At 38.8% G+C, this 14,879-nt stretch overlaps 1 protein-coding gene across 4 annotated transcripts in view; it reads right to left on the bottom strand.

Annotated features, from left to right (window-relative positions):
• The window catches only part of sema5ba (sema domain, seven thrombospondin repeats (type 1 and type 1-like), transmembrane domain (TM) and short cytoplasmic domain, (semaphorin) 5Ba), a 141,392-nt gene that overhangs the window by 122,401 nt on the left and 4,112 nt on the right, over positions 1-14,879 (bottom strand). The gene's annotated exons all lie outside the window — the stretch shown is intronic.

The following is a 14,879-nucleotide window of genomic DNA, read 5'->3' on the forward strand; positions in this document are numbered from 1 at the left end:
CAACCAGAATTGTCTACTCGATTTTCCTGGATAAAGTCTGTGAAATAGGCTAACCAGTATGTTACTTTTGAATCAAAACACATTTAGATTACAAAGTCTACAAATATTTCAAGCACACATTTCCTCAGTGGTTTAGAGTGACTTGCTTGAAATAGTTTTTTCCATGTCAGCCTATTCATTTTAATAGTATATTCCAGATAAACCTGCCACATGGTTTATGAATGTCAAACCTTTGCTTTGTGGCTGTTTTAGTCTACCCAGAAAAGGTTTGAAGGGGAACAGACCTTTTGCAGATAGTCAAACATATGGCTACACAAAACTACATCCAACTTGTTGAATATTTCTGTTACATTTTCTTTACAGACTTTCCAACTTGACTCTGCTATTGATGGAATATCTGCCCATAAGAATTTAATGGGCAATATTAATTCCAAAACAAATAGTGGTTCAATAACATCCGAGGGAAATGACATTATATCACAACTACACTGACAGCAAAACACCCATATGTTTGAAGTTGAACTGCATAAAACATTCCTCACAAACGCATGGATTCAAATTGAACGTGTCTTAGGAGGAAGTTGAGTTAATATATGCGTGACTGAAGAATTTAAGATTCCTGACAATGAGAGGGCAATAAATTCCAGACAGGAATAGGACAGATTGCACGAGAACATAAAGTGAAGCATGTAAATGCGGGATTTCACAGAAAGCTGCATTGGAATTGCTTGAGCTTTGCAGAGCACCTTACTGCCTAAAAAGTCTCCATTGTAGTCTCCGTCTGTGCCGACCACATCAAACATCAACGACATCAAAAGCCGAGATCACAGCAGAGCATCTACAGCACTCAATGCCTGGTGCCATCAAAAGTTCACCTATTTCAGTTTATGCCAAATAACTTGCTTCATCTTATTGTTGGAGTTCTGAAGCTAATGAACACCCTGGAACTTTTCTATAATGAAAGTGAATTAAAGTCAATGGATGAAGTGCCAATCCTGTGAGTAATTACTGCCAGTCAGATGAATCACAAAGCCAGAGAGTGTGCTCCCTCTTCTGATGGTCAACAGGGTGATTAATGATTCAGAGTAAACCTCTCGCTTTAATGAGATCATTACAGAAAACAAATAACCCCTGGATAGCCGACCTAACTGTCTTTTCTCCAAAACATCGGGGGCATGCACTTAGTTTACTTAATGTAAACATGTTAATCCATCTATCATTTCTCAATATGACTCTACAATATGACTTTATGAAATATTATAAATTCTGGACTGGAATGAAGGAGCAGGCACTCAATACAACAACACATTACTCATCACAATCTAACTCATTCAGTATTCTAATTTGTATTTTGAAGCATCTGCTTTGATGATTGAGGGGCAGACTAAAAACTAAACAACTAAAAACAGAAAAAAAAGTTTAATTTACAGGACAACAGCATTTTGGGGGCCTGAAAAAGCTAACTTTTAAAATAAAACTGTTTTCAAAGTGCAAGTTTTTGAAAACAATACCGGTTTTGTCTCCGTGTAAACTACAAAAACGTGAATTTATGAAAACGGTGAGTGTCGGTGACGTCATCCTAATGCGTATTACGCGTTTAGTCTCTAGGCTTTGTAGTTTTTCTTTACAAAATGACCTCGCCAACTTCTGGTCTTTCAGCATAATGCAGCGTTTTTAATTGTTTTCGAAGATCCATGTGAACGGGTATCGCTTTTGACAACACTGTCAACTATACTCGAAAAACTTTTTAAAGGGATAGTTCACTTAAAAATTAAAATTCTGTCATAATTTACTCACCCTCAAGTTGTTTCAAACCTGTATTAATTTATTTCTTCTGCTGAACACAAAGAAAGATATTTTGAAGAATGTCAGTAACCAAACAGTAGTCTGTACCCATTGACTTCCATAGTAGGAAAAAAAAATACTATGGAAGTCAATGGGTACAGACTACTGTTTGGTTACTGACATTCTTCGAAATATCTTTCTTTGTGTTCAGCAGAAGAAATAAATTAATACAGGTTTGAAACAACTTGAGGGTGAGTAAATGATGACAGAATTTTAATTTTAAAGTGAACTATCCCTTTAATACATTTTTGACGTGTAAATGTACCCTGAGTTGTTTTATTGTTAAATAAAATAAAAAGTTATATTCTTCATTTGGGCATCACCTGCAGCTATAACAGATTGGTTACCCGATGAAGCTAAGCACGACTGAGCCTGGCCTGCAGTTGGAGGTTGCTAGTAGAGGTGATAGTGGCCATTCACCCTGCTGCTTTTCCATTGTTTTGCTAAACATTAGCGCTAGACAGTTGTGTTTGACTGTTGCGCTTGCGTCTTGTGTCTTTTGCAGCATCTCATGTCTTTTGCAGTGTCTCGTACGACACAACCTTCTAAAAATGCGTCTCAAGTTATAGTTAAAGGGGTTTTGTTGTCTCTTTTATCCCTCTTCACTGCTTCGCATCTCACGTTTTTAACTGCAAAAGCGAGTTCTGTGCAAATGGCCCCTTAAACGAGTAGGGAATGCTAATACTGCAATCTGTATGGGTGCAAACCAGGCAAAATTTTCCCATTTGCCCCAATCCATCATGGTTCCTTAATAATCCCAGCTATATAATCCCTCCCCTCTTTAAAAAGTATAAACTACAATGTAAAAGTTCCCTTAGACTAGACTTGAGTTGGATGACTAGCAATGCACAGCGAAGTCCTCAATTAAAGAATACTTCTGCTTGAAAGATATCCCAACGTCTCCTGGTCTCTGCTTCGATGGAAAAGTTCACAACACTATATAACGCTCCTCTCCACCAAAAATTGGTGTGTGGCAAGCACACTGGTGAAGTTAAGTTTCGCAAGTGCTTGCCTTGGAGTGCCTGAAAAGCAATATTATATTGAAAGCTAGAAAATTTTATAAATATTTAAATATTTATACAATCTACTCAGCACAAAGTATTGTTATTCATCTGGACATGCGATATGTATCTCTGTCATGTTGTTGAGAAAGTCAGTCTCTGTTGGCTGCTGTGCCCTCACAACTACATGTTACAATGACCTCTGGCTGCATTCTACATCCAACATGATTGTTTTGCTTTGCTCTCCTATCACAGTGGGTCAGATGGAGCAGTATAGTGCGCTCTGAGCAGCAGGGAAGAGGTTCTTATCAGCAGCATCTCTGTCAATGTCATAATTAAGACTTCAGAGGGCAGACGTAAAGTATATTTGAGATAATTGCTGAAAGGATCAAACGTACACTCGCTCACAGATAAATGTCTGTGGGGTCTAATGTTCATTAGCGGCGGAGATCCAAAATAGATAAGCAACACATTTGGAGATAGTGACTGGAGGGCTGGTGGTTCAGCTTTTGAACATAAGCAGTGCGACAGAAGTCACATTTTCAGTCTCAGCCTTTTCTTCTACAGCAAAAATTGCAACGAACACCAACAAAGCAGCACCTGCCTGCTTCATGACATCACAGACAACATAAAACCTGCTGAAAAGTCCAGTTATTGTACTGGTCTATCTGCTCCAGCTAGCACTGGCTAACATTAACTATTGTAGACCAGCCTGGAAATTCAAGCAGGTTAACACTTATCTTCTCAGTAGGGAACCACTGTCACCATGAGCCTTTGAATAAGATGTATTATTTTTGAAAAGGCAAAATAAAGAATTAATGTTGCAGCTGAAACAATTCTGACAACTGATCTGATATTCCGCAAGGACTTATTTAACTGTCAAAACACTGCCAAAATGATCACTGACAGAAATTGGTTTGTTAACAAACACTTCCAGTATAATAAAAAAATGTTTCCATAAAGCACTCAAACTATTTTAACACGAGTCATTTATGGCCATGTTTCTGATTATTAAATCCACCTCTCAAAGCCTGATCCATCCTATTAATTAAATAAGAGGTGCTCTTCAGGGTGGTTAATGGTTACCCATCAATTCAAAACCCCACACTTTGCTCATTGTGACAATGTAAATCTATCTCAAAAGAGATGTGATGGGGGTATCTCTTTTCAAAACATATCTGACATTGGCATTGAATTCACTTCTATTGAAAGTGGCACTACCTTCCAAGTGAGAGAGAAGAGAAGGGGGAAAAAAGACTAAATGCAGCATAACGGCAGCACAAATTGTCCGTCTACGCTTAACAAGCTTCTATTTTATGTCTTGTTTATTCCACTCACAGCACAGTGGCAGCAGTTCTGTCATTTTACAAACCCTAATAAACAGAAGCACGCTTTTGTAAAGTCAAAGCATGGGCTGCAGCTACATTGTAAACTGCTGAGGGCTGCCGGGCACGGTGCCAACTAAGACGCAAAAAGACATGTTTACTGTTAACAGTGGGAGGGAAATGGGCTTTTGGGGGGAGGGGGGGAGGCAGGGGCGATTCCAGGATATTTTAAATGGGGGGGCACAGGGGGGACCAAGAACCAGTCAGGGGGGGCCAATCAGAAAATTCAACTGAAAATAAATACTGGTTTAGAAAATATTAAGCAAGATCACCAAAATATAGATGGTATTAGCCTACATTTTTCTTTTTTGCATGGATTAGGGGTTGTCAAACTTTTTGGAGCCAGGGACCCCTCCCTTCATATTTATAACAGTGACTGAGCCCAAAGTTAATGAGGGAGCGGGTACTGAAATATTTTTGCACAAATGGTCTTCACCCAGGGTCGTATACAGAGTTTTCTAAATAGCCTACTGAGGTCTGAAAAGTAATCTTACTAGGGGGGTTCGGGGGCATGCTCCCCCGAGGAATTTTTGTCTTTCTTGATCTACACATGTGTATTTCAAGGTGTTTTAAGGCAAAAACATTGGATAACTACAGCTTTCCAATTCCATTCCGTCTTTGTTATTCCAATACTTATACACATTCGAGGTACACAAATATAGCCTAGCCTATATTTATACAATAATAATGGAAATATGTTTAATAGGTGATTGTGTTATTTAATTGCGCTTATATCCACTGTAATTAGCGGGAAAACACATACAGTATATCGGTGTTAAATAGAAATACATTGTAAAATGTTATCCAGGTCTCATCCTGGGCACAGTATGCTGACCTGTAGCTATATTTCCTTTCCCAAAGCTGAGCTTTGGATACTTTGCATACTGATTGTTTCTATTGTTCGTTTAAAACTTCTAGGCCTATATCTAAAATAGCTGTTTAGTTTAGCTATTTAAATCTTATCTCGCACTTTATGACTGTTAACTGCAGCGTCGTGCGGGAATTCACACTGGGCTTGTAGCTTCGATATTTCAAAATATATTTAGTGTGTAACTTACATACTTTCCTGCTGTTTTAAAAACGCGCAACTGTGCTTCCTCTTTGCGCGAGTCTCAAATCAAGCAGTGATTGACAATGGTGCGGTGGTGTCTCTTTCCTCCTGATTTACAAACGCGCAACTGTGATCACTTCTTCTTCGCGTTCGCGCTAGTCTCAAATCAAACAGTGATTGACAGCGCTCTGGTCCAATGGTGCGGTGGGCATTTTCAGGTTGGTTGACAGCAAATCTAACCCAATGAGATTGGAGGGGGGGCACCAGGGGGGGCCAATCATATTCCAGGGGGGGCCGGTGCCACCCCGTGCCCCCCCTCTAGACACGCCCCTGGGGGGAGGGGGCATGTGAAGTTGGCTCATGTTGGCTTAGCCTTAGATCTAAACCTCCAAGCATATTTATGGAATGATCAGCCCACCTTAGGCCAGATGAAATGGAACTGGTACCCATAGGGGGTAGAGAGTCTGATGAGGTGGCCCTTAAGCTTCTTTCCCATGAAGGCGTGAGTAATGGAAGACTTCAATTACATTGGTTCCATACATGTTTTCAGCTGGTGAGTCGTGACCCGAAAAAGGGATTGCAGGTCTTTTCTGATAGAGGCACGGCCAGCAGGGGAACTGAGGTATATGCTAAAATAATAAAATGCCACCAGCCGCATAATCAGGGGTGCACATAAATGGTGCGCATGGAGAGGAATCTTTCTCCATCTCTGGACCTGGTAAGACAGCAATCATGATGATACGCGTTCACATTTACTTACATTTAATAATTTAGCAGACGCTTTTATCCAAAGCGACTTACAAATGAGGAGAGAAATAGAAGCAATCAAAGTAACAATAGGGCAGCAATATGCAAGTGCAGTGACCAGTCCCAGTCCCAGTTAGTCTAGCACAGTACACGTAGCAAGGTATTTTTTTTTATACTATTTTTTTATAAATAGATGTAGAATAGTCAGTGTTAGTATTAATGGGTTAAGTGTTGCCGAAAAAGATGCGTCTTCAGCAGTTTCTTGAAAATGGCTAAAGACTCAGTAGCTTGGGATGAGTTAGGCAGGTCATTCCAACAGCAGGGAACTGCCCAGGTAAATGTCCATAAAACAGATTTGTTAATTATTGGGGGTGCAACGAATCGCAGTTGATCCGTGATCCGTACGGACCAGGCCGCACGGTTCAACACATATACACAAAATTATGTCAAAATACCTGTCTTGGCAAGTATTGTCTTATGTCATAAGTGAACAGTTGAGAAAGAAACCAGATGCGTGTCAGTATATTCTGTCCTTGCATTCGGTCTTAAAGTGACAGCAGCCTAATAGTCCTTCTGTTGTCATAACTGTTAATAAAATTAAATTAAACAAAACATCATTATCATCTACCATGTTCGAGAGAAAAGAAGATAGTCAGAAGAGCAGTCAGGAGGAAAGTGATGACGACAGCTTGTAGGATAAGTGAGCTGGGGTTAAGTGTGAGTACCAAGCAGCATCTCCAGGTGCTCCCTTGAGAACCAGACCAAAAATGGTTGGGCCAATGCAGTAAATGGTAATATTAATATTACATTTCTGATTTTACAAAGCAATTTTGTGTGCTAAAAAATGTAGTACTGTGAAAAAAACTCTGAATCTAAACATGTATATATCCATAGTATTTAAAGGCTAGAGAAAGCTAGGGGATTGATTTTGTAAGCAGCTCAATGGAGTCTAATGGTGATCTGAATAACATGCAACTCACATTGATCAATGAAGCCAATACAGTCATGCCAGACAGATAAGGTACGTCTGATCTCAAAAAGTAAGTTCAGATGGTGAAATAAATGAAAATCTTTTCATATGCATTTGCTGCATTTCCTTTAAACCACAAAGAAAAACCCAATACCAAGATGACTGAAGATCCTATGCATTATTTACACTCACCATATTGATTTTTTTGGGGGTTGCATTATGTACTCTAGGGACATATTGCCTGGATTCACTGATCGACTGAACCAGTTATCCATTGCTCTTCCAGAGGATCCTCTATCCACCTCCATGAGCACCTTTGTACTTCAAAGTGTGTTGGCATGCGGGACCATATCCCCCTTTAAAACCTCTAAACTTTTAAAAACTCACCTCTGGGGAAGCTTTCAATGGGGCCCTTGTCGAACACCTAGCACTCTACTGTTAGAAGGAGAGGTCTATAAGGAGGTATATTTACTTGAAAACATCAAACATGTTGCTCGCCTGATTTACACAAGTGTGCTATTGTGGCACTTCCTTCCTAGGATGTATATTCCTGTGCATGCCATCTTCCCTGGCTTAAGGAATGAAGAAAGTCAGAGTAGCACGGCGGGTAGCACTTTAGGTTGTAATTCAGTGAGCTATAAAAGCTTTACAAATGAAATATGTCCGGAAACTTAACTATAAAGGAAGTACAAATCCTAAAACACTACAGTGACAAGTTCGCTTGTCACTAGCTTTCCATCCATCTATCCATTTATCACTATCGTTTTGACATTTGCTATGTTCAGACTACTGCACACAAGGGATGTGCCTGAAGCTGAATACGTTATTCAGAAAGTATGGATAATGGCTTCAAAATAATGACTTACAAATAATAGAAAAAAAATAATGGTTGGACTGATTATCCAACAAGCACACTGACAAAGAGATATTTTTAAGGAACATTAATTAATGCAATGGTGATTATGTGAAGCCATTATGACGTGTGCACTTTATGAAAGCAGTGTAATTTCAAGTTCAGAAGATTGGATGGCCACATTTTACCCCATATCTTATTAATGTTTTTCAGCTTTGTTTTACATAAAGGTTATAATAAAACAGAAATTATTCATAAATTATACAAGGTATTTTATATGGAAATTATAAAAGGGAAAAACAAATTAAAAGCTGGCAATTGAGCTGGCATCATTCTAGATAATTTCATCATTTCAACAGATAAATACAGTACACAGACAATGGCTTCACTGCACACCCCTACAGCCTACAATAATTATAGCAAATGAAACATTATACTGCATGAAACATGATTCTAAGAAGCAAACTGTGGATTGGCATCCATGCCTTGCTATAGCAGGAAAAGCTGAACAACGATAAGATAACTTCAGGAATTTCCATATGGGTCACACGAAAATAAGACAAATGTCTGAGAACCACTGTGACCTGCTCTTGACTAATAGTACAAAGACAAAGTCATCCATCTATGTTTATAGATTTTGCACTGAAATCCCCATTACAGGTTATCTCAAGTGAATTAAGAAAAGCCATTTAGCAGAAAACCCTCCCAGCCCAAGGATAATATTAAGATCCTCACTCATTACCCTACAAGGACACAAACTTGGAAGTTGGAAGTGGAGACAGGAAAGGGTCTTGAGTCATTTGCCCGCATTGCCCACCAATCAATACACAAAACCAGCATAATTCATTTCTAAATAACTGATATGTGACCCTGGACCACAAAACCAGTCACATGGGTATACATTTTTTTTAAAAATGGAGATACATCATCCGAAAGCTGAATAAATAAGCTTTCCATTGATGTATGGTTTGTTAGGATAGGACAATATTTGGCTTGACATACAACTATTTGAAAATCTGGAATCTGCGTGTTCAAAAAAAATTGAAATATTGAGAAAATCTCCCTTAAATTTGTCCATTTATGTTCGCGATTGTGCTGCATTCACTCACAAAAATAAATGTTTTATATATTTACAGTAGGACATTTACATTATATCCTCATGGAACATGATCTTTACTTAATATCCTAATGATTTTTGACATAAAAGAAAAATCTATCATTTTGACCCATACAATGTATTGTTGGCTATTGCTACAAATATACCCGTGCGACTCGTGACTGATTTTGTGATCCAGGGTCACATGGTTCTCAAATTCAAGTAACTGACTTTAATTATTGTTTTTTTTCCTCCTTTGCACGGTACACACACTATACAGCAGACATACTATGAGAAGTATGCTAGTGCTTGTTACAGATAATGAACAGCCATGATCATGAAATAACATGTCAACCTACACCACTCGGCGTTCTTCCTCTATGTAATTTCCAACAAACTAGCAGCAAAAGCCAAGCCCTCAGACTCTCCATACATTTAACTCATCGGTATTGGTCATAAATCTGCATAAAAACTTGTTTATTCAATGATGAGTGCAGGATGGGATTAGCATTGCTCATGGAGACGGGGCGGACCCCGGATGTTCTGTTGATCTGGACTGGACATTAATCACTGTCAAACAGGGTTCAGTCTATCGATGTGTTTGAGACAGACCTTCGTGCCCCAACCAAGAGCTACTCCTTATCACTATAGAAACAGCAACCAACCACACTACATACAGGCAAGACCAGAAAAATTGTTCTTTGTACTCAAAAAAAAAAAAAAAGCACTATTTAATTGACAAAGTTGGAGGCCAATGTTACAGCCAAAACATAAATGCACACTTAAAATGCAGTCTTTTAGGTACGAACTTACCCGATAGGTCTAGCTTTTTAGATCTGTGGTATGCTTAAACACTTCTTGACTTAATATGCATCACTTTTCCCACGGCTATGGAAACCTAGTCTGATCTTATCGTTTTTCCCTCATGGGGGCAATATATAGACTTTTATGGGATGTTAGACATCATATCAACATCTGGAAGAAAGGCAAGGCCCCAAGAGGAAGATCACTTCAGGTCAGAGAGATAAGAGGCTCAATCCACGGCATGAATCTTGAATGCACCTGATAAGTGACTCTGGTGGCTTTTTTCTCCCATTCGGAGGCCTTTTGTTCATTCGTCTTGCTGTATTCAAAAGCGGCTGAAAGCAAAGGGCAATTAATATCTCATTTTACAGACAGAGTTTACATGGTTTGTCATTCTGGATCTGAAAGGTATTCCATTCACATCTACATTTTGGAAATGTGCCGGGCTATTGTGCCTTTTTCGAATTACCTATCAAAATTCAATATCAGAGTTTACTCTCCTGAAAATGACTGTCAGCCAAAGGATGAAAGAAAGAATTGTCAAACTAAATAATAACCCATCTTTTTATTGAGCTGAATGAAATTGATTTCTCTGTTGCTTTTAGAGGTTGTGATACAAAAAAAATCTGGTGTGCAAACACTGGGTTAAAGATTGACTGATAATTTGAGTCATTTAAAGCAATCTTTGCTTGTATTGAACTTGAAATTTTGTTTTAAATTTCAGCAACTCATAATTTAAGCAAATTAGTCAAGCTTTTCTTTTCTAAACTGGTGTTATTAATGCTACTAAATACTAATTTTAAAAAAAATTAAGGAACATATAATATTCAAAATAAGAATCAGATTATCATTCTTTTTTTGCAATAATAACAATATTTATTTATCACAAAAGTTTCTCAATTAAGACGAAGACATTAAGCTAATTTTTTCAGTATCAAGAAAACGCCCAATTAATAGGCCTAATCAAAACCTTTTAGCATTTTTTTATAAAACAATATTTGTAGCTTGTTTATGAATCAAACAACCCAATTGGTGAATCTACTGAAAACTGTATTTAAGCTATAGTAGAAATCTTTAAAAGTAGAAGACTTTATAACTGCCTTTTATTTCTTATTTTAAATTATATTTTTTACTCTGATTCAGAAACAGGCTTCCATATCTATGGAGTAACACAGATCATTTGACTGCTGCAAATAGCTCATTCCCCTTTTTCCATCAGAAAGCACTGAGTGGTATTATAATGAGACATTTTACCTTGTGAAAAAGATATAGGGCAGAACACGTACATTTCAGGGGAGATAGCAAAGTACCTCAGACCTGGGGTATTAAATCACTAGAATAGGGACAATGTTCCCACCGTGCTCCACAAAAGCACTAACACCCATCTCCCATAGTTGTGCAGGGTCACCCATTGCACTGAATGGGCCCCCTTTCTCCAGCTTTTGGGGGCTTCACCAACAACACCATCAATGGGAATAGTGTTCCTCCCCCACAATGGGCAAATCAACTGTGGGAGCATTTTGGTCTCTACCCTTTTCCCCGTCTCCTCATTGAAGCCTCCTTGGACCGAACAATGCCAAAGAAAAGATGCATGCCTTCACGTCCGCTTACATACAACTGCATCCCTCCCTTGACAGCGGGGCGGAGAAAACCAGCTTTACAAATATTAAAATGACAATCCACCATTCACCATGACAAACGACAAACAAATAACTTGAGTTCTCCAACTGGAAGCATTTGCATCTAGATACGCTTTCCATTTATTGAAGACATTTCACCACTCGTCTGACTGGCTTCGGGGAGCTGAGGGGAACTCTTAGGAGAAAACTTCAGCCTGCTAAGGGACACGATTTCTCAATTGCCAAAAAGGTGTGATTAAGGAAGTATAGCGTTCGTTTAATTAGAACCCACAAGAGTGAGCAATGCGTCTCGCTTGATTTGTGTAAAAACATCTCCATGACAACATAAGACATAATTGTCAGTTCCAAGGCTTAATTGTTTGTTGCATTTCAGATGCCGTCTGTCTGCAAGACATTCTGCAAAAAACCCAAGAACAAACGCATTGACAAGATAAGACTCCAGACAAATTGAGCGCCTTCAATCACATCAAGTATTAATTAGGACTGCAGACAGCGAACAGCTCAGTCGTATCACAGATCACATTTCACAGACCGAGTAGTGCGCAGCCATCCGTCCACACCAGGTTTCTGACATTCAGAAGGGTTGCGCTATGGACAGTTGCACATTTGAAAACAATATTTGACCGGGGTTTATCAGAAGTGAACAGACCAAGACGATAATCCAGCACCACGATTTGTTTTTCCAGTTGAGACCCAGTTGAACTGTTTGGAGAATACACTTAATTCAACACACCCCATCATCCCTCCCTCCTCTGCAAACAAAAGATAGCAGGGCGTTCCTACAATATTCTTGAGAAGTGGCCAAGGGCCACCAAACTCCTTCTGTTCCACGCCTTGATAGCAAGAATAATAATGAAGCAGTTCATGAAAAGCAACAATTCACACCAATCACAGCATCAAAATGGAGAACATCACAAAAACCTTTATTCCCTTTCAGAGACGGCCTGGGAACACCATAAGCTAAGTTTCCTCTTTCAAAACCAACGACGCCATGGGTTCAGGATATGTTGCATTTCCGCCTGATAATTCTTTGAATAGTTAAGTTAGCACTTTTGTGTTGAAACATTTGTATCTTCAAAACTCTTTCTCTCTCCCTCTCTCATAAAGTGTGACATGGATCCAAAATAATGCAATTCGCATTAAGTACATAACAGAAAATGTAACAAAACACCCAAATGTACATTAATGACAAAAATAAGAAGAAATGTATTTATTTATACAAAATAAAATCATGAGATGTGTCCCCCAGGGACTTACATGAATTATAGGTATATGAACTCATTGGACATTGTTTTTTTTTGTTTTTTCACTGTAAGGGCCCTATCTTGCACCCAGCGCAATTGACTTTGAACACCGACGCATGTATCATTTCTATTTTGCACCCACGCACAGCGGACTTTTCCCTCCACAGACGCACGTCGGTAAATTAGGGAATGAACTTGCGCTCGCGGGGGCGGTTCAGCGCAAAGAGGAGGTGTGTTCCGGCGCAAAAGTTCCCTGGTGCTATTTTCCAGTTTTAGAAAGCAATTGCGCCACTGACCAGGAAAAAAACAGTCTAAAGACAGTGGTGCGTTGCGCGTTAGTGATATGGTATTTTAAGGGCGCGTGCTTGGCCATAATGTTAACGCGCATCCACTTTGATTCTTTAATATAAATAGACGCAGCAGTTTTCATTTTTGCAAATCATACATTATTACAAGGAAAAATATTAACACACGAGGGAAATCATTGTTGTGTCCGTGAAGATGTGAAAAAGATCTATCTAGATTTTTTTTTTTAAATATCTAGATTAGGCTACACATTTACCCAAAATATACGCCTGTTTAACCGAAGCTAATTTGGGTGGGTCTCTCCCATCATCCCCAATGTCACTTCTCTGTGTTTTACGGTCCTGACGAGAACGTCGCTCTCCTCGGCTGTAAACCGCTCCTGGCGTGCGCTGGCAAATCCACCGTTATAATAGCGATCCGCCATGGAACAAGCGTGCATGCTCTTAAAGGGAATGTGAGAGGACGCTCTGATTGGTTTATTTCACGTTACGCCCAAACCACACCTATGAATAATGAAGCTACTTCAGACCAACCCCTTTTACATTTGCGCCAGGCGCAAGAGTCATTTATCCCGCCGGGAAAATATCAACAGCGCCGGGATCCGCCCACAAAGTTACTTGCGCTTTGCGCTTTGACACTTGCGTTTCAGATCGTTAAAATAGGGCCCTAAATGATATTGTAATTTGTAGTTTTTACTTGCAAAATACATACATGTACATTGACAGTATTTTACAGTACAATGAAATATAATGGAATGTTCAACCATTTAAAATGTTTCACTGTGTAAGGTAACGGAGTTATCAATTAATAAAAGAATAAACTCATGCGCATGGTTTCCAGATTAGGAAGATTAAGTAAAACAATGCGTGAAAAAATTATGTAATCTCTGATTGGGGAATTAAAACTGCCCGTTAATTAATGCAAGATAATGGAAATATCCTGAAAAAGTTTTTTCATTTTACATAGTCAACCATCTGTGGACACAGTGAAGCTCGAGTTGATAGGCTAGTCAATTTTTCAGATTTTCCATGGAATGCAAGAACAATGATACAAATTAAATAAACAGTGCTTTTCAGGATTTTCAGGTAGATCTAACAGTAGTTAAATACAGATTAGGTACAGAAATGTAATAAGATGAAATTAAAATAACAATGCATAGTCTTCACTGTATAAATTAAATATAGTTGAATCCCTATTAAAGTTATAAAAGTTATTCAGTCAAGAGCAGTGAGTAGAAATGGCGTTCTGGGCGCGTGCTTCAAATGTGTGTGTGAGTACAGAAACAAGTTTTCTTTTGCGTCTTCTTGCGCTTTAATTTTTTAATTTTTAAATTGCTAAGGCTTAAAAATGCATGCAAATCCAGCACTGGCCCGATCAAGACCGTGACCGTTCCGTCAACTCTTGGCCATCGGGCAGTCCTTATTGTCGAGCCCTGCATTTAGATAGCGTGTTAATTCTCTTCACATGGCATAGAAGCCTCTCTGTTTCTCTTACGTAGAGTGAGCGTGTGAGAGAGAAAGCAACAGAGGGCGCTCTCAGCCAAATGAAATCATACAATTTATTCAAGACATTCAATTTAAGCAAGACATTTTTAGTCGGCTAGCATGAAATTTGGTTGCAGTGATTTACTTGCATTTTAGAGGGTTGCCAGTGGGACAATATCAGATGATTATGCTAAATTAATGAAGAGAATCGTGATCAAGATTAAAATACAATTAATTGTGTTCTGTGTGAACGGAAAGTTTTACAATGGCTATTTACAGCACCAAGAAGTGCCTGTTAGAAACCTTCCTTTAAATATGTTTTTAAAAAGTCTCAAGCAATGTGTCAGGTCAGAAAGTGACAATCTACATTGGCGGTTACCGCACGTACACCCTTCTAAAGTGCTTTGAAACACAGCAGTGTGCATACAAAAAGTGAGTTTGAACTAGCTCTTG

Source organism: Phoxinus phoxinus, assembly GCF_949152265.1.
Source record: "Phoxinus phoxinus genome assembly, chromosome: 7".
In the NCBI taxonomy this organism is placed as follows: domain Eukaryota; kingdom Metazoa; phylum Chordata; class Actinopteri; order Cypriniformes; family Leuciscidae; genus Phoxinus; species Phoxinus phoxinus.